The 21,163-nt window shown below is 39.5% G+C and overlaps 1 protein-coding gene across 1 annotated transcript in view; it reads left to right on the top strand.

The window, feature by feature from the left end:
- The window catches only part of cdh13 (cadherin 13, H-cadherin (heart)), a 311,068-nt gene that overhangs the window by 47,717 nt on the left and 242,188 nt on the right, over nucleotides 1–21,163 (top strand). The window lies entirely within an intron of this gene.

The following is a 21,163-nucleotide window of genomic DNA, read 5'->3' as shown; positions in this document are numbered from 1 at the left end:
GGCAAAATACTGTTTATTATACCTTTATTATTTCTTAGTCAGCCTGAGTAACTCAGGATTCTGTCTTTGTTGCATACCGCCACCTACTGTACATATACAGTCAATACAGCCTGGGTTGCGTTTCCATCTCTCATCTCCGGTCACTGATTGACTGTGTGGGCCTTTTGGACTTGACCAGGTTAGTGATGATTACACAGATGGACAAAAGTCCACTTCCATGTATATTTAGTCCGTCTTTTTTTATTTGTATTTTTTTTAAGCTTCCCGTCTATCGTCCAACGTCAGCAAAATGGGCGTCCGTCAGTGATGGACAGATGGACTGGTACGGTGGTGAGACGGAATGAACACCTCTTCCCCCACTCACCTGGCCTGGCTTTGTGGAATTTTTGTATTAGACGCCAATTGGATTATTTTGAAGGTGAAAACGTTGTTGTTTGGATTTAAAATATAAATTTTCTGACACACATCTTAAATACAATACATACTTTCTTTTGGATATACTGTAAGGACATGAGAGACACAGACACTGAAGAGACCAGTTGTTCAGGATCACTGCAAGGGTAGATGTATGCTGACTCCAAGAGTTACTACAAACTGAAATATTGACAATGTCAATCACAGGGCAATTGTGAATGGGTCATCGAACGGGAATTGATCCCTCTCCAGCTGCACAAAAAGTCAGCTATGTAAAGCGCTATATGCTACAAATGACCTGAGAGAGAACTTACTGAATGAAAGTAATCAGAGAGGGGAAAAAGATCCTTAATTATGAAGGAAGTCTAGCACTGAAAAAAGTGAATGCTGGAAGATATTTGCTAAGAGGTAGTCAGCAGTTGACATACAGCTACAGAGTGCATAAGTTTAAATCACACAAAATTACGGTGGGTCCTGCTTCATAGTTGTCACAGTTAAACCGTTTTTTTTTTTTTTTTTTTAACAACTTTATAGTTCAAGAACATTCAATAACCACGTTTTATTTTGCCCAATCACATTTAAAAGTGCTTCTCAATGCTCTTGGTTGTTTGTTTTTAGAAGAGAAACATTGGTGAAGGCTACGTTTTTTGTGCATGTCGTGTTCAAGAACAAATTTGTTCAACAAATCTTTGGTGAATGAAGCAAGATTTCCCTTCCCACTTTGTTTGCCTGATTTAATTCTTTTCTGTTTTACATCTGAAAGACACCACAGTCCAAACAGTCAATGAGCAAAGGCCAGCAGTGATGTACATAAAGCTCATAGGCTCTAAATGTTCCTTTATTAGTGTGAATGTTTTTCTGTCAGTATAGTTTGATTGAATGGCGACTAGTTCAGGGTGTACCCAGTCTCTGGCCCATCATTGGGCTTGGATGGGCTTCAGCACACCCGGGACTCTAATGCAGACAAGCGGTATAGAAAATGGAAGAACAGATGTTATGTAGCATCAGGTACCTTTGACAGAACCAAGACATACAGTAGTTGCTGTAACAAGTGATGATTTGTCAGCTCTCATTGTGATGTGAGAGGAGATTGCTTACAGGCCTCTTGAAGACAAGATGATTGCGACGAGAGCCAAAATCAAAAGAAAGATGAGAAAGTTGATGGAGGGGTCGATTCGGTGCAGGAAGAACGCACGGGGTGTCAGAGTAAGAAATCAGCAGACCAGCAAGAAATCCATGGACCACTTGATGGCCTGCAACTGACTTCACGTATGTGAGCTCTCAGCAAACCGATGCTTGGTCATTAAATCCAGTTCACGTTGCATAAGGGGTTTCTGAAGTGACTTGTTGGTGCATCAATATCTGACTTTAGAATTATTGATGAGTGTGGGTTTGCGCGAGTGGTAATTTGTTGAAGTTGGTAGTCGGAAAAGCTAACGGAAGCCCGTTTAAAATCATAGGCGGACCGGCCTATATGCGATTACTATTTTTCCTGGCCGGACAAAAAAGCGGATTGATGGACTGCAGTTGGGTACCCCAGCTGTTGGCAGTATGCGATAAACGAACCACACAATAAAATGCCCAGCTATCTTTTCGTGTCTCAAATAATGTGTGCCTTTGATTGTGTGGTAATAAGTGGTGAGAAAATGGATGGCTGTGTGTATTTTTTGTGATTTTAATGTTGTTTGGTTTGATGTAGATTTAAAATAAAAGTGAACAGTTACTGCTATCACCTCCTTTAGTTACATAACTATTGCGAGGCAAGGTCTGTGGTTTTCTTCCAGTATATTGATCACAATTGTTGTAAGCTGTTTTTGTGCTTTTTTTTTCCCACTTACATTCACATAGATGCATCCAAATGTTAATTTGCCTTATCAGCAGTGCTATCTAATGAGTTGTTGGGCTGTAAGGTGGAACGGTGAACATGGTAATAGGAATAATATTTGTCATCATGGTTCACTGGTGGTTGCAAACTCCCAGCTTGCAGCTCTGGTTTGCTTGCTTCTGACATGACACCAAGGTCTCTAAAATGACACAAACCGAGTATATTCCATTCAGAATGCTGTTTGTGTACACTGGGTCTTCTCACATTTGCATCTGGGCTCTTGAGGATTTGTCGTCTCTGGGGAATCCTTGCCGGTGATTGTATTATTACTACAACTCCATGCTTGGTTTCAAGGATTCTTGCATGCACAGTGACATGAGCTGCTGTTTTGCTTTAAATGATGCAACCCAGTTGAGGATAAGGAATGAACTGAACCGTATTCAATGCTGTACAAAAACAATGGGATAACATTTAGAACTCCTGCTGTGAATAATCATTCTTCACTGGACTTGGATCAGGGTGGGATGAATTACAGAAATTAGTTGTTGTTCCTATGTCTCTCATCAGAAGGTGTTACTCATAAGATTGGTTCTGTTCAGGCTCTCATAGTGACTGTCATATTTTTCAAAATTGAACAGGATTTTCACAAATATGTGCAAACGTCAAACAAATAGCCATACTTTCCTGATGTACTCAAAGCAGTAGATAATAGTTAGCCCGGCATACTTAAAAATACAAAAGAAGATATTGGATCTGGGATTTGCGAATACGCGAACAAATAGAAGCACTATGCTGATATATTGTGATGTACATTGTTATGATGGTGTCACATGATCAATATTATTATGCTGGCTTCTTACTGTTTTTATACTCCCCCCACACCAATAGAATTACTGCATGGTGTTTCTTATATAAGTTGAACATAGTCAAAACAAGAATTAAAATATAGTTATAATATTCATAATAAAAATTATAAGACCTTAAGCTTTTTATGACAAAATGCTTGAAGCAAGTGAAATGCTCTAATACAAAAACTATCGTAATAAGAAATATATTATCAGCCAAAACACCATATATGGCTGAGCCAATGGTGAGTACAGATTCTGACTGGGACGTAGCTATTTTAAAAGTTCAAGTCTAAAAGACAGCATGGATTGAGTTTTCCCTCCTGGTGCAATCACTTCATCATCAAGATGCCGAATTAAGGTTGTCTGTTAAGAGTGCAGATCTGTGTAATTGCCGCATGCAGTGGACACATCGCCACACATAAATGGCCCAAGCAACCCCACTTTGTGAGAACTTTATCAAGCAAGCAAGTATGTCCTGCAAATCTGTGCAACCAACATGACTTAATGCAGCTTTACTTACTTTTTGGCTGTGAGATTGTGTTTCAGTGTTGCTGTTATGACACTTGGATTGTGCCCATCTACCGGCACCTTTGCTCCCTTTTAGTGTCTAACTCTTGTACCCTTTGTATACATCGTTGGACTGGTCTCCCGCACATTCCTCGTTGAACCGGTCCCCTGCTTGTTCCTGGTTGGATTAGTCCACTGTTCGTTCCTCGTGGTACTGGTCCCCTGCTCTTTCCTCGTTGTACTGGTGCCCTGCTCATTCCTCGTTGGACTGGTCCCCTGCTTGTTCCTCGTTGGTGGACTAGTCTCTGGCTCGCTCCTCATTGGACTGGCCTCCCACCTGTTTCTCATTGGTGGACTGGTGTCCCGCTTGTTCCTCGTTGATGGACTGGTTTCCCGCTCGTTTTGGATAGACTGCCTAATCGGCAATCAATCTTCACCTGTTGCAGCTGTGACCATAAAAGCGGCTCTGTTCTGTTGCTCGAGGCGGCTGGGACTTAGCAGTGCAGCTCGCCTCTCTGACTGACTAGTGTCTCTCGTTTGTGCTTTGGTAGTTTGTGATTGTATGAGATCCTATTGATTTGTGAACTCTGTGTGAACTTTTGTGGACACCTTTTGTGACTACCTGTGTTTGACTTTTGTGCTAAAACAATCTACCTTGAAGAAATTAATTTAACTCTCCTTCAACCAAACAACATATTGGTCTGTCTTACTTCCCTCCTTCCCTAGCAAAGCAGGTTGTAACAGTTGCTTCACATAAACTGCCAAGTTATGAGCAGAGAAACTTGATATGGGGGTGGTTATGATGTAAATTAGCCATACTGTGATGTCACAATCTGGCAGGATTCTTAAAGAAGTCAACCCCCACAGATTATTTACAAGAATATGTTCTGTGCAGGCCCACAAGTTGAAATTTGGCATTCTGATTAATATTGCGTTTGTGGAATACGAGTTAAGTAACTAATCATGGCTCAGCTTCAGAAAACAGGTGAGCTGTGATTGGTCATTACCTGAGCCCTGAACAACTGTGATGTCGTTTTCAGTCGACAGAAATGACAAAATGGCCGCCCCCTTAGATGGCTAAAACGGGTGGATTTTGCTGCTTAACTCATATTCCACAAATGCAATAGTAATCAGAATGTCATGTTTAGAATAGTGAAGGTGCATAGGTCATATTATTGCAAATGATTTTGCCCTTTAACGGTAGGTTCAGAGACACATTTTTTTCAGGAAATAGGCAGATAACAAGATTTAGACCCAACACATTTTGTACAAGTATTTCTCATGATCTGACATTGTATGGAAAGTGGAATTGTATTATTTTTGTTGAATGCTTGTGTTGCACCAAAGTACTGTACATAGTTTCTTGGAATTATGTAAAACCTTTCAGGTTTGAGTGGTGTGTTCAAAGACTTCCCGATTATGGGCAAACACACTCCCTCATGCTCCATGCTCACAGATCAGTTACATCTTTCTCAAAATATGTATGCTGCGAAATGTCACTGTTCTGTAGTTAAGGTCAAAATAAAATTATTTCTAATGTGTTGTAGAATGTACCTTACCCATGCGTCTTTCACTTTTGGAAATGCTCCTGGATCACAGTAATGTTGAACTTTAATCTCTTTTAATTACAGATAAATTAGAAATGCAGAATGTTCTCAGCTCTGTGATTCAAGCAGAAATCTAAACTTGGAAAACACAGAAGTAACAACATATACAATTTTATTGATCACAAATAAAACAGAGCACTCAGGAGGAGGTGTACAGCGCTTTTGTAATTTTATGGTTGATGAGGCGGAGGAGAATTTGACAGCAATGATCTACAGTGCTTGAGCAGAGGAGTAGCATTTTATTAGAGCTCAACTTTTAATGACAATGATTTGTTAGCTGTAGTCTCTTTCTACCTCACAGGCTACTCAAAAACATTTTTTTCCAAGATTAAATGATCACCTCTTTCAGACTACACACAATTACACAGTAGAATGGCTTTAATAGGATAACAAGATACAAGACTAACGGAGTCAAATAATTAGAAAATGGTTGTTTTGAAGCTTTGGATGTGTCATTCAGCAAATGTTTTTGACACACTGGTATTAAAGGAAGAGGTGATGGTTCAACTGCATCTGTGTTTCTTCAAAATGAATAGTCTAGCATAAAAATGTAAGGTTGTTTTGCAAAGGCTCGGTTTCTATAGCTAACTAAGCCATCTCTGTCACGACACCTCCCTCCTCTTGGAGACAAAAAATAAGGTTTTTCTAGCGTTTCGAGGACAAAACGTTGACTGAGCCAATCAATAATATGTTCCAAGGTAGTTTAAAAGTCCGCACCTGAAGCTTTTCAGAGGAGAGGGGACACCAACATATTCTTTTTTATTTCTTATTTTGCCTTTTTGTTGGTTTCCATTTTGAGCAAGTTGATTGACAGCTGCCTGAACCCTCAGATGTGACGATCCAGAGAAGCAGAAAATTCAGACTGGCACACTTGGCATTCACATTTTTCTCTACTGGTTTTAACTGTTCTGCAGCTTTGGTTTTGATGTTATAGAATGGAACATTCAGGCAGAGACACCGATATAGAAAGGCTGATGTCCCTTTGTTGGCTGTGTGCAAGCAAGTGCCCTTGACAGAAGAGATGACATACAAAGCATATCGAGACTGATTTAGTTGTCATCCTAAAGTATACACAGACGAGCTCCTCTTCATGAATTAACAGTATGATGGTAGCGTGGTCATGAAAACCACATTTTATTTATCATATCAATTTGGTGTTCTTATACTTAATACCAAATAATCCTTCATTCATGTTAAATGGGATTTTACATGCCAAGCACCACTGGAGATACACCTCGATATAGCGTAGTCAGACATCACAACCTCCAATCCTTTTGATATTCTTTTTTTCATCTATCATTGTGAAAACTGATTTGGTATTAATGTAAATTTCCATTTCAAGGTCAACCTCTTGACATCACTAAAACTTTAGTAACTTAAAATCCATTTATGAAGTCATGTTTTAACTTTCTTTACCGACTTGCACGTTTAAAACAAACCCCACTAATTAATAACTTTAATGATGAGTGACTGAGGTGGAATGCTCTGCATATACCCCTCACATATCTGACTTTCTAAATTGTCACTCAAGTATTAAAGAAGAGAACACTCTGCCTCAACTTTGATAACACGTGTGTGTGTGCCTGCTGACTTCACAAACTGTAACTTCCGATGTATTTTCTTCAGAGCAGAAAGCCAAAGAAGTACGGCCTTAATCCTTCAATGGTGGCTGAACAGAGTTATTGATGCTGGTTGTGATGTCATGCATGCTGGTTACTGAACTGAGGTGTTTGACTTTAGAGATTGTAGTAGTACTTATTTTCACGTGTGCAATGTTTCTTTTTTGTTCATATAGTCAGTCAGTTGTCAGTTTTATTTCCTTTTAAAAACAGTATATCATCATTTGCAACTGCACAGAAAATAACATTTCCCCAAGTTACGTACTCAAACACAACCAAGCAGTATTATCAATATTTGCTTGACACGAAATAGGATAATTGCCCACCATTTTGTCACCTATTTGTAATAAACATTGGAAACCTTGTTTGGAAATGCCGATAGCAATTCTTTTAATTAAGCTTCAAATGACTCCGTTAATTGCATCTGATTACGTGGCTAATTAGCATATGTGAGAACAGTACCAAAACAGTGTGGAATGGCTGTTTGACTTCACAGATACATTAGGGGACATCGAGAAATTAGAATAAATGGTTTTGTCTGCATGATTGAGATGGAAAACAGAAGGGTAGCCAAGTGTGAAATTCAACTGAGAAGCTTATATCAATAGCTGGGCAGGAGGCCTTTTCATCACGATACCTTTGTTTGAGTTCCTTGGCACCTGTCAACAGTGATAGGAAAGAAAGTGACAGTTGAAGACACATAGTTTAATAATAAATAAAAGGAAGAGCACAGTGACATCTCCAAATTCATTTGAATGAAATTGGAGAACAAAATCACAGAATATTCAATATACTTATTCAAAGTGCTACAGTGGCATCTTGTCAAAATGCTCTAACGCCATGATGACAAAGCATTCATGTGAATATCTAACCATTTTTAGCATGCATAATGAGCAGTGCATTCAACCATATTTAGTATATAGATGAAGGGTGCTCTAAAACAAATACCATAGCATTCTAGCACTGGCAATCAACATTTGCATTATGTTTGTGTGTTACGACCCTTTTAAGTATGTCATAACAGGTACACAGGTATAACAACACGCAGCTGAGCTTTATTTCCATAAATTAAAATAATCAGTTGTTGTTGTTGTTGTTATTTTTTTGTAAAACCCTTATGGTATCCAATCATAACGGAGGTGAGTAAAGAAACGCTAATGCTAATCCGAAGGTGAGAAAAGAAACAATAACACTAATCATGTCTCATAAATGCGACCAGATGCATTCCATTATCCTCCTCCCAAGCACCAATAGGGTAAATCTTGGTGAACTTTAAAACTTTTCAAAAAGTTTGAAGCTTTTTGAATATATTTATTCATAACACTTTTTAACTGCACTGGGTATTTTTGGACTATGGAAAAAAAAAAAAGGATTTTTACTGTATTGTGTGTGTGCCTCTGTGTTTTCAGGACATGAAAAAGTACTTTGATGTTGTGCTTTGATGTAACAGACAATTGACTCTAAGACAGTTGATCCACTTCCCCAATTAGTCCGTTATTATGATATAATATAATATTATATTCCAACTATTATTGTAATACTGGCGGAGGAGGAAGCACAGGCGGACCTAAAATGTGCCCTCTGAGTGCCTGTTTTTGTGAACTGTATATGATTACAATATTTATGAAATGTGCAGAAAAGGATGTTAGAAAAGGTGAACATAGTTGATCTCATCTCAATTTATCTTTCCCCACTGAAATAAATGGAAATGCCATTAATCGGATCCAGCGTTCAGCCTAAAAAAAAAGACAAAAATGACAAAAATAGCACTCTATAATATTGTATTTGATAAAACCATGCAGGAATGACAAAATTGAGTAGAATTACTAGTAAGCAAACATGTTTTTGTCACACACTTTGCACATCACTGCAGATAAGACTTAGGTAATTTTATAGCTACATATTCTATAATATAATAGTTAAATTAATAAATATCCAGCCAGCGGGAGCAGTGCATCAACGCCCGCCTGCTGCAGAGAGCGGACGCAAGTGTGCCGACGGCCCGCTGCAGGAACCAAGGACTGTTAGGTTGCACTGGCATGCCTGTTAAGAGCACATCCGACGGTTGTGAGTGAGACCAGGACCTGCTAGAGCCATGGACGTGCATCACATTGTTATTTATTTTTGTTTATTCCTTTTACATATTTTCCCACAATAATTCACGTCGCTTACACTCACCCTCACGCTGGGTCTCTGCTTAGTGAGGTATTGACATCAGACTTGGCTCTAGCTACAGTATGTTAAGGTTCATTTTGAATTATTCTAGTTTCCATTTCCAACTCTCACACATCTGAACATGAAATCTAGTATACAAGCACCATGCAGTACTAACGATGGAACTATGTTGTAACTAGCAATGGTAGATAAAAAAAACATGTTACCTTGCAGATGAGCAATATGGTGCGTTGAGGGGACAAAATCAGTTCAAATTCTTCAAATCCAGGGTTCAAATCCCAGTCACTAAGGCTAACATCCTAATGGGTATGGTAAACCCTAATTCCATGCCACTGCCTGTGTTACCAGATACGATACCCGGGCAAAAAGGAGTGGGATGCATCAGAAAAGGCATCCAGTATGCAAATTATGCCAATAATAATCACTGTGGCAACACCTGACAATACTTGCCCCGTTCCTAATGTGGAAAACCTCACTGACGGCGGTGTCAACTTTCCACCAAGAGAAGGTGCTAAATAGACTGTGAAAAGGTTATGAGTGGTTTAGCTAAAGCCTGGTTCACATGGCACGATTGTCGGCCGACTTCCAAATTCAGAGAGCCCCCACACGTGATGAGAAACAAATCACGGGTATGACATCACATATTGACATATTGACATCACATATTCATTCACGGATATTCTCGCGTCAAACAGCAAATCACGCAAAACCCCTCAAGATTAAACAGGACTTTCAAATAAACAAACATGGCGGAAGAAGAGGCAGCAGGGGTCTCAGATCGTGTCTTGATGGTGGCGCTAGTTTGTGGATTATTTTTAGCGGCCAAAAAATCAACACAAAAAGACAAGACGCTGGCCTCTTTTGCGCCGAAACAGTTTTGATTTTGGATTGCCACCATGCTACCTCGCCGCCTTGTCACTTCGGTTTCTGATTGGCTGCATGGCACTGGCTTCGGTTCCCAGGGAGGGAGTGAGAGACATGGGAGCGTCAGATAGACTGGTGGTTAATGACTATCTTCACCTTTTCCCTTCTCACAGTTTGAAGAAAAACGTTCTTTGAATTAATGGATTGGTTATTCTTATTCGTTTGTCCTCGGGGCACACCACACACCGTGCGAGTTCGGGGCAAAACAATCCAACATGGTGAATATGGGACATCCTCCCGAGCGGTCTGAGAACACCACAGGCAGGATTATTTGATAAGATTATCTTTGAAGCCGTTACGAGAATCGGGGCCGACCCACAATTGTCGGGAGGGGCTAAAATCAGGAGGTTTATAATGCCGTGTGAGTTGGGCTTAAGAGTACAATCGACTTATGTGGCCCAGAAATGTCTGCGTGCATGGTACAATGGTGCCAGCAATCCCTGGTGGCAAGATATTTTGCGTCAACAATTTTGTGGGATCGACATGGTTGAATTGGCCGACTCCTTTTTCCCAGCCTTAATATATTTATTTTGCAAATGGCAACATGCCACATATCAAAGTTAATCTTGGACATTTGCCAAGATAAATGTGGAAGTACCAAGGATGTATGCCTTAAATTTCTGGAGTTGAAACAGGGTAGGGGTCAAAATCAAAAATTTCATTGGGATATTGTCAACAATAAAAAGGCCAATGAACAGAAATAACTGCAACAACACACTCTTTACTGTTGCAAAGCCTGCGCCATATGCTCACTGCCAAATATCTGAAGACAGCTGTCTTTTTACATTAAGCATTCAAACATAGACTGAAGTAGCATTTTCTAAAAGGTGTACATACTTTAAACACTTCAACTCTTGAGTATTCCCTTTCAAGTATGAGCACCTACTATTCTCTGTTCCCAACAGACCTTGGACGTGCAGAATAATGAATACAGATTATGCAGAATTACTGATGGAAAGTTTGTTCATTGACGCAATGTCATTAAACTGCCTTCTATTTTGCAGTAAAATGTATCAACAAATTAATGTCCTCCAATAAATTACCTGACAAAGACTGACACAAATAATCATGCGGCAGGCTTCTGGGCAAATAAAGCATCTTCTAGTATAATATAGATTGATCCATCAGTAGCGCAGCAATGGATTTAGAAGTCATTAACATAATATTAATTCAGTGTATTAGGAATACTGCCAACAAATAGCTTTTCAGTAAAATTGTATCCTTTGCAGCATGTTACAAAATCAGCTTATACTGAAGTAAACAACTGGGCAATGGCATGACTGTGTTCTCCTTCTCGTCTTCACTTCGACTTCTGTTCATTCCTTTTGTTTGTGGCAGCTCACTTTCTCTCTTTCTTTTTCTCCATCAGGACATGATTTTGCTGTGAAGGCTATTATTGTGTATTGTTGCATAATTATGTGTTTGAATGAAGGGCAAGATAATGAGTTGAACATCAGTTGTCCCTAAATAAGAGGAGCTTTGACAGATAGCAGAGTGGCCGTTTCTGTGGTATGTACGTATGTGTATGCGTATGTTTTTGCTTCCTCCTCCATGTGCGACCACAGGCCTTCGGAGTGCAAATCTACCCTTACCTTTTCCAACATGAAAGCATCGTTAAATGACTTTGCACAAGCTACTGTCATGTATAGTTTTTTAAGTTAAGGTGTTTTACACAATACTTCCATTGTTCATAGTGGACTACAGCAGTGCCTTGAGTTATGATTGACACAATTTACAGCTTTTTGAGGTACGAGCCGTCGTTTAACCAATTTTTTGCTTCAACTTGTGAGCTAAAACAAGCAGCAGTTTGGCAGATAGGGAAAAATGCTCCATAAAAGAGCCTTCAAACTGTTTATTGCCGCTTGCACTTGAAGTTTACTGACAAACTAAACCAAACAAAGAAATAAAGCATTTTGTAATCTAAGCAACTGCATACATTTGTCTAAATAAAGTCAGTTTAGCTCAACGTGCATTTGTTAGTGCGGAAACTACACAGCGGTTGCTTTGAGTCGACGAAAGAAAAAAGTTTGAACATTATTCTTGAATCTGGCCGGCAGTTGTGTTATTTTGGTTGCTAATTTCTATCTTGGTTGTCAGTTTAACAGATGTAAACAATTCAATGCACTATGACCAGATACGACAACTTCCTCGCTTTCTCCATTCTCCATGCCTCCTCCTTTTTGGCTCGGTCATTATTGTGTTGTGTTGTGTATCTCTCTCAGTGCTCACAGCGATATTGTCCTACATTAGTTTTATTTCACCACACATTATGTGCGTGTTTGTGCTTGTGCTGCTGCTGCATGTGACATAGTAAGTCCATTCTCGACCTTGATTGGCTGGTGGGGACGTGAAAGATCACGTTTGCAAACCTCAGCAAAAGGGCGAAGCAGCAAATTTCTCGGTTCAAACGCTAATTCCACACCACCCGGCACGCATTTGTACCTGACCGAGTGAACTGCATTGACTATACACTAAGTCCTCGGGTTACGTGACTGGCATAGGAACGAGGAACGAGTTCCGTTCCTAGTGACTTAACTAACCCATAATTAACCGTAAATAATGCTGCTTCGTGATCACTCTAGCCTTCATAGGGGCTGAGCCCTTCACACAGTCTAAAATACGGGCTTTGTCATTAATAATGGTGGAGCCATGATGTGAAAAAGGAGGGTGAAAAAGGCGAGGATACCAAAAAAATTATTGGAAACGCACCGCCAGAAACGCTCAACTCAACGCTCGGTAGCATTACGAGTGTGGTCACAGAACAAATTAAACTCGTATCTCAAGGCACCACAGAATCGACTTAAAGATCATTCAATTTTCCATAGCGCATGTCCTCATCAGGCTCATGGCTGAGCTAAAGGAGCTTTTTCTAGCTGGCTTTGGGAGAGAAGCGGGATACACGCTTGAATGTCACCAGCAAATCATAGGGAAGATGTTGACAAACAAACATTCATATCGTCGCTGTCCTGTGAAAAACACTTATCTCCAATTTTGGAAACTTTTTTCAATTTCACTTTAATGCGATTTCTGTAACGCAGAAACATGATTCGGGTAAAAATAAGAAAATGAAAAAAAAATGGAGATAAGTGTTTTTCACATGACAGCGACAATATGCAAACTCAAACCTTTGGGCAATTTAGAGCCTTCAATTAACCTTATGTGCATTTATTTGGAATGTGGAAGCCGATGTAAACCCAAACAAGCAAAATTCAAACCGTGCGAACCTATTTTGGGGGTGGCATGGCTTAGTAGTAGTAGTAGTTTGATCCCTGGCTGCTGCAACCATGTCAAAGTGTCCTTGAGCAAGATACTGAACCCCCAGTTGCTCCTGATGCCGCACCATCAGCAGGAAGTTGTGATGTCAGTGTGAAGTGCTTTGAGTCCCTTAATAGGTGGAAAAGTGCTATACAAGTGAAAGACCATTTACCATCTGCTGTGAGGCGGACGAGCTTACAACTACTCCACCGTGTTGTGCCTTAAAAAGGTGTTTATGATCTATTTACTTATATTTTGGGGCATAAAATAGTCATTATTTTTTTCATATACTACATTAAAATGAAGCAGTTTGATTATCATAGTACAACAATGTTCTGCAATCTCTAGCCAGGGATTTCTGTCCATAGATAGCAGTGCTCCACAAGGCACATTGCTGCTCTATCTTTATTTTCACCAAAACAAAAATATAAGTACTAATACTGTTTATTTCACGGTTAATTGAAAATGATGATGGTTCATGTAATTATTTTGTAGAACTATACACTCCTCAAACAACAAAGGGAACACAATCTCATCACAGTGTAACTCGAAGCTTATTACACATATCAACCTGTCAATTTAAGAATAACATTTGGGAATTCATTTTATCAGCTGTGTCAATGGTGGAAATAAGAGGCAAATGGAGGCAAGACATCCCCTGTCTGGTTCGTTTTTCATTTTTCTTGATCCCTCGCCACTGCTGGTAGCATTACTGTATCTACAACGCTAAGAAGTTACTCAGGTAGTGGAGCTCCTCCAGGATGGCAAATTTGTAAGTGCTCCAGACAATTTGCTACATCTACCAGTACTGTCTCAAAATGGGTGAGATATCAGGAGACAGGCCATCAATTTGAAGAAGAGGGAAAAGGCTGAGATGTCGTTAGGAAATTCACCTAAATTGGATCATTCAATAATCTCATTTTTCCACTTCAATTTTGAGTATGAATTTGAATCCAGTCCGACTGTGATGTTGAGAACCCGCTTCCAGCAGCAAAAAGCAAAAAACAGTGAGGGAAATATGAAATATTTGAACTACATCAAATGTGAATTTATTTGAAGCAAGAGAGAGGAAGAGCCCAGGCCTCAGTGAGTTGTGAAGCTCTTGGCAATGAACGTATGAAACCATCGTATCTCAACCGTTACCAACAGTTTTGCAAAAACGAATCCACCATTCAGTACAATGGTACATCCTTTGTCAGTACTTTTTTTTGCTTTTCTTGAAAATCGTTTCGGAATCTGACAATTTAAATAAAGATTTTCAACAGGACAATTTCTTTAGTTCTAATCTTGCACGTGTGATTTGAGTTTTCTCTATTTTTTCAGCATTGTAAAATAGTAAAAATACAACATTGCTGGACAATGGAATGCAACATACTGTATTGGTATACACAGCCAGCCAACAACCAAATAACTGTACTAAATATAACACTGGACCTACTTCCAGGCCATAAATATAAATGCATACATACATATATTTCCCCATCAGATTTGCTATCTGCAAGGGAATCTATAGGGCTGTGTCTGTGTTAACTTTTTCAAGAGCTATAACTTCTTCTGCTGGTTAGAAAATGAATTTTAATTAGAAAAAGCTATTGCATTTTCCCATTTTGGATTGATGTCCATTCAAAATTAATGATTCATTTGCCCAAGGCCATATTCAATTCAGTCATCCTGATGTGCTGAAAGGCTTCTCAGGTGAGGGACCATGATCAAAGGGTTAACTCCTTCACAAGGTTATACCAGAGAGAGAAATGGTCCGTGAATGCTAGATCGCTGATGAAATGCTGACATCTTTGTGTTGAGTTTCAATTAGCTCTGTCTTTGTTTTACATTATGCCAACAGGGGGTGTATATTCACACTTTCCATTTGGTAATTTGTCATTAAGAATGAAATAACTTTAAATTAGGTACAAAGTTATCAAGGTGCTCCTGACTTAGTGAAAATTTTCTATGATACAATAAAGCAAAATGTCAACCACTATTGGGAATAGCTGCTGAAAGCCACTTTATGCAAAGAAAATGCCCTTTTGATTTTAAGAAGGGTTATAAATTATGGGTTTCTAAACACAAACAGCCTGAAGATCTTACAGGAGGAGCTTTGACTGAGTAGTGCCATCCATGGACCCTGTGAGGCAACTCCTGCAGAAATAAAGATACTGTTGCTACTTAAATCAACCAACCTTGGTCATGTGTGTCGAGTAATTTGAAATTTTTATTTCATTTTTTTGCCTTAACTCGAAAACTGCCAACAGCAGCAGGAATGTAGGTGGAACTCCGACAGCACCTTCTTCTGTATAGTTTATTTGAATTGAGATTGCACAATCAGGTTGAAATCCGTGAAAGAAATGATATTGTCATTGATACATGAAACAAACTTAGATGATTACAAATAGTTCCTAAATATTCCACCAAACAAAATAACCACAAGGTAGAAGCCTAAGCTAAGCTATCCATCCATCCATTATCCATACCGCTTATCCTCACAAGGGTCACGGGCGTGCTGGAGCCTATCCCAGCTGTCTTTGGGCATTAGGCGGGGACACCCTGAATTGGTTGCCAGCCAATCGTAGGGCACACACAGACAAATAAACATCCATACTCACACCTAGGGGCAATTTAGAGTCTCCAATCAATTTACCATGCATGTTTCTGGAATGTGGGAGGAAACCGGAGTACCCGGAGAAAACCCACGCAGGCATGGGGAGAACATGCAAACTCCACACAGGGAGGCCGGAGCCGGGATCGAACCCACGACCTCTGAACTGTGAGGCGGACGTGCTAACCTGTCGACTACCGTGCCGCCCTAAGCTAAGCTAATATAGTTTAAAGTTAGGCTAGCATGGCAGCTCATCACATTTGCAGGCCACAAGCATTGACTTAGCAATTACTAATTTAATATTAGCATTACTATGTGAAGCTAATTGCTAAGCTATTAGTTATAATAGCATTAAACTTAACATTTAACCTAACACTTGATCATTTGAAAGAGTTAAGAGTTTAGCACGTTAGCATTAGCATATTGGCTAAACTAATAGGTAGGTCACTATGCAGCTAACAATCACAAATGTTACACATTGTACAGCAGTATATTAGCATTACCATGTTCAGCTAATGGCTAGTGTAACATGCAAATATGAAAAAAAAATAAATAACAATTGCACTTTAGAATAATAGCTTGAGCATGTCTTAAATTAGCCAAACTGTATCACATCAGTGGAATCCCTGCAGTTTATTTGATGAGGCTCTCCTTTATCCACTTGGGTAACCGTTTAGCCCGTAGCCCGTTTCTCACTAAGTGACAACTGCTTGCAAACGTAGCAGATTTGGGGCTTCGCCAGGGTTTGTAAAAGGTTGCAAATATGTTCACAGTTTTACTTTTTGCTAACACTTTTTCTTGTCGCACGAAAATTTTGAACATGGTCTAACTTTGCTTCGCTAACAGAGGCAAGTATTTGCAAAACAACCGTAAGCATTTACAAACAGTCGTAAGACATGTCGCCAATGTTCTTTTTTATTCTCCAGTGGCGAGATAACACCTGACCATGCATGGTCCCAATATAAGTTGACACATTTGTGCGCAGCATTCACAAGCATTCACCGCTCAATGAAATATGGGCACCCATTGTACACATTAATCATCATGCTATGGAAAAGAAGCAGAGGCATCAAATCCAGATCCAGAAAGTAAAAATTGCCACAGTTTGGCTTCAGCCACAGGTGCTTCTACTAAACCGCCAGGTAAATGAGCTCTTAGAGCTGTGAAGCACGCACACTCCAGCGGTCTGTGGCATAACCTGGACATGGCGGAAAAAAGGTTGGAGACCACTGGTGTATGTGTGAAGCACCAATACAGACTCAAGCTTTTGATAAGTTTTGCACCATGCTCTTTGCTGCAATATTTTAATGAATTCCCAAACGTAGGTCTTTGCGCACCCAGAAATGCGAGCGTATGCAGATTATGTGCATGTATTGCTGTTGCTAGTTTACTTGAAGCAATTTAGTTTGTTGATGCATGGCTGTTCCTACTCAGTTAACACACCCCTTAAGTGATTTAATTGATATTAATTAGAAATGTCAACACACTTGCTGTCCTCGCTGATTAGTATTCATTGCACTTTATTTGTGTCAATTTAGAAATTCCCAACTCCCTGGTGACTGTCTGGGTTTAGTTGTGATGAACAGACTATTCACCCTATCACTAAATGAAAACATATTTCAACTACAAAGTAAGATGGTTGCATGGTACACCACTTTGTCCAAAGTGCTGACTCCCATCCAGTTTCCCAAAATAACATTTAACAATTTAATTAACAACACGGAGCATTTAAACTGCAAAGTAGATTGTCAAGAATATGATGTTGTAATAATCATGTATGCAGTTATTGCTTATTCATAATCTGACCTGACTCAGGCTCAGATCATGTGAAAAAGAATGATAAAGGTGTCCTATTATGAGTAATGACTTCATAATCATGCTCTCCACAAGGTTCTCTTCTCAATTGACATGCCACTATCACATAGCGTGCAGTTTAATCAACAATTTGATACCAGTAGCTGTTTGACCTTATATTCTATTCCATTCCATCCAATGTACTTGCTGCAACCGAATTTAATAAACACAGCTACAGTCTAGAGTAGTACATACAGTATTTACATTTGTGCTTTCCATCCATCCATTTACTATACCACTTTGGTGAGCTGGAGCCAGGGTCATAGCCAGAAATCTTTCAGTCAGGTGGGACAGCATTTGCCATGCCTGTGTGTCATTCTTTATCATACAATCCACAGTCAAGTTTCATAAAATAAAATTCACACATATCCAGAACAGTGCACATAACACTTAGAATCAAGCAAGAACAAGTCTAAGGAAAAAGCAATGTTTTGCTGAGCCTGATTTACTAGATAATACCATTCTGTTTGCCATTGCTTCAAATCATGTAAAAAAAATACAATGACACAAAAATCTCTTAATGCTTCATAATGCCAAATGTTGCTTTTGACTAAGATTTGTTTCTGATTGTATTAGGAGTGTGTGTGCAAGGTCTGTAAGTGTGTACATTTTATTTCATGAAACCATGACTGTGGATGGTATGATAATGAACAAGCAGAGGAATACGTATGAGGAAATGCTGAAATCCTCATTCGGCAAATCAGTGTGCATTGACGACAGAGGAGGAGGAAGTGATAATCATTCGCCGAATCAGCGGGCGGGACCCAGTCACGTGACTCTGTTCGCACTGCAGCCAAGCTATGTTACAAATATGGAGGAGGTTCCAGCGGGGAATCATAGCAAGGAGCGAGTCCACGTCATCCGTAATCTGTAAATAGTTTGGAGTTGACAAGACTAATGACGGTGGGAATAACATTGTTAGATGTGCCAAAACGGTCACCGTGAAGAGCAATTCTGTTGCACCACGAGCCATATGGATTATGAGGAAACCTTGGCGACCTCCCAAGCACACTAAACAAAAGCTTAGTAAACACACACTCAGAAAACAGTCGCCGAGTTGAGCCAACAAACACGCACACATGTACACAATACTTTAGCGAGCAAGTCAAATGTGATAGCCTGGATGTTCGGTTAACATTCAGACTGCACGCTTGTAGTCAGCATCATTCATAACTAGCCTGTATTCCCGAGGCATGTTGCACAAACTACGACGTCTTCTTAGTGTGACACCAGGATACACCCAAACATCAATAAAGTCTCAAGTCTACATATCACAGTGATGAATGAGTGGGAAAATGCACTTTTCAGTAAATTGCAGTTTTGTTATCCAACTTCCATTCCGATTGCTGTAGTAAACACCTTTTTCTCATTCTGATTGCTCTTGCAGTTAGTTGGCAGTGGTGCATCAGTAAATACTGCAGCTCAAAATGTCATATGTCGTATCGTTATGGAATAAAAGGAGAGATTTAAATGGCATAAATGTTCCTAAAAATCAATGTAAGTCATGACATAATTTTCAGTTCTTCATTGTTAAATATTGCCAGAATATTGTTATGTTTTGCAGAAGCTGTATGAAGCAATTTATCATACAAACAAGAGCTATTGTTCACAAATGCTGTCCATCCATAATTGTTCTGTGAAGCAAGTGCAGATTTAAGATATTATTTTGTAGAATATTATCAAATTATCATTATCGAGTTTTTTGAAAAATTATCAAGAATGAATTTTTTTGCCCTTATCGCCCACACTTAATGCAAACCGTAGTTAATGGAACCTCTGTTGTTAAATAAAAATATTGAGCTGTCTTAATTGATGTAACCTTGTTAATCTCAGTTTTATGATGTGATGTCCACTGTCAGTAAATGTGTTAAACTGCCTTGCATTGGAAGTTGTATTTGCTACAGTACATAACGGTAGTTTTACTTGACAGTGTCACACAAGCATCAAACTGAGTGGTGCATGGTTTTCAAAGGAAGTAGGAAAGCCCATATGGTGGTAGATTGCCTTGGTCTGCTTACAGCTGTAACTTTATTAAGACATTGGATGAATGGATTTGTGGCCATCTGCTCTGTATACAGGCAACAAAACTCCTAACTTGGTAAGTGTCACAATCTGCATCCTTAACATTCTACAGGCTGAAAAAGCAACAACCACTCTACAAAGAAAATGGAATGATTTTGCTTTTCATATTCTTTACCATGTATTATAATGTATTGTTCATTTTAATTCATAGTTTCCCATCATGGACATTACTGGCGGGCTCCACGGTGGTCGACTGGTTAGCACGTCCGCCTCACAGTTCAGAGGTTGTGGGTTCGATCTCGGCTCCGGCCTCCCTGTGTGGAGTTTGCATGTTCTCCCCGTGAGCTCCCCGTGCCTGCGTGGGTTTTCTCCGGGTACTCCGGTTTCCTCCCACATTCCAAAAACATGCATGGTAGGTTGATTGGACACTTTAAATTGCCCCTAGGTGTGATTGTGAGTGCGGATGTTTGTCTCTGTGTGCCCTGCGATTGGCTGGCAACCAATTCAGGGTGTCCCCCGCCTACTGCCCGAAGACAGCTGGGGTAGGCTCCAGCACGCCCCGCGACCCTTGTGAGGATAAGCGGTATCGATAATGGATGGATGGATGGAACATTACTTGCATTCAGAGGGAAAAAAATATTAATTATGAAAGCACCCACAAATAGTGTAGGTGTGGCTTCACAGTGGAAACAATATGAGCAATTCCAACAACCATTATCATTATCCGCTAAGACCTGTCTGATGTTGATCGATGTAACTGATTATGTGCTTTCAGGGTAATAGATTATGTAATTACACACACTGATGCAGAACACATTTTTTTCATCTAAATTGATGAATACAACGCTGGATTTCGCCTACCTTCAAATTCAAGTAAAACACGACAAAAAAGCACTATGTGGAGCACAAATATCCACTAAGGCTTCTTTCCTCTCTAAGTACTGAGCAGCAGCTTGTGTAATCATGTACAGTGGAGTTAGTCGTAGTTTTGTGACAAACTGTGTGATAAGTATTGTACCACACCGGTCCAGTAGATGTGCAGTACAAATGTTGGATAACTGCCAAAGAACTGAGGGCTAAAAACATATTTTTGATCTACTGTGGATATGAAATTCGGCATCAGTTATTACGTTTAAATACATAGACAATAAAATAGAGGTGATTGCAAAGTGCACAACAAAATTATCCTTCCCTAATTTGCAAGACATTACTTGAGTAATAATTACAAAATAAGGCTGAAAGGCTATTGTACCCCCCCCTAACACCCCCACCCCCCATGACTGAATCCATTCTGTCTCCATATTACTTTTTATATTACAACAGGTAAATAACATTTCAACATTATCACCTATGAAGTGTTTAAAGTTAATCCTTGTATAATACAATTTGAAAGACAAATGACAGACGTTTATCTTATGGAGAAATTGAAAGGGAAGAAGACTAGAGTGAGCTTTCTTGCATAAAGACTTAATGCTTCCAGCTTTTTAACATTCTTAACTGTCATACATGTGCTAACA

The sequence above is a fragment of the Filicampus tigris genome, chromosome 4 (genome assembly GCF_054856515.1).
Source record: "Filicampus tigris isolate MCC_2025a chromosome 4, RoL_Ftig_1.0, whole genome shotgun sequence".
In the NCBI taxonomy this organism is placed as follows: Eukaryota; Metazoa; Chordata; class Actinopteri; order Syngnathiformes; family Syngnathidae; genus Filicampus; species Filicampus tigris.
This window is presented reverse-complemented; position numbering and strand designations above follow the sequence as displayed.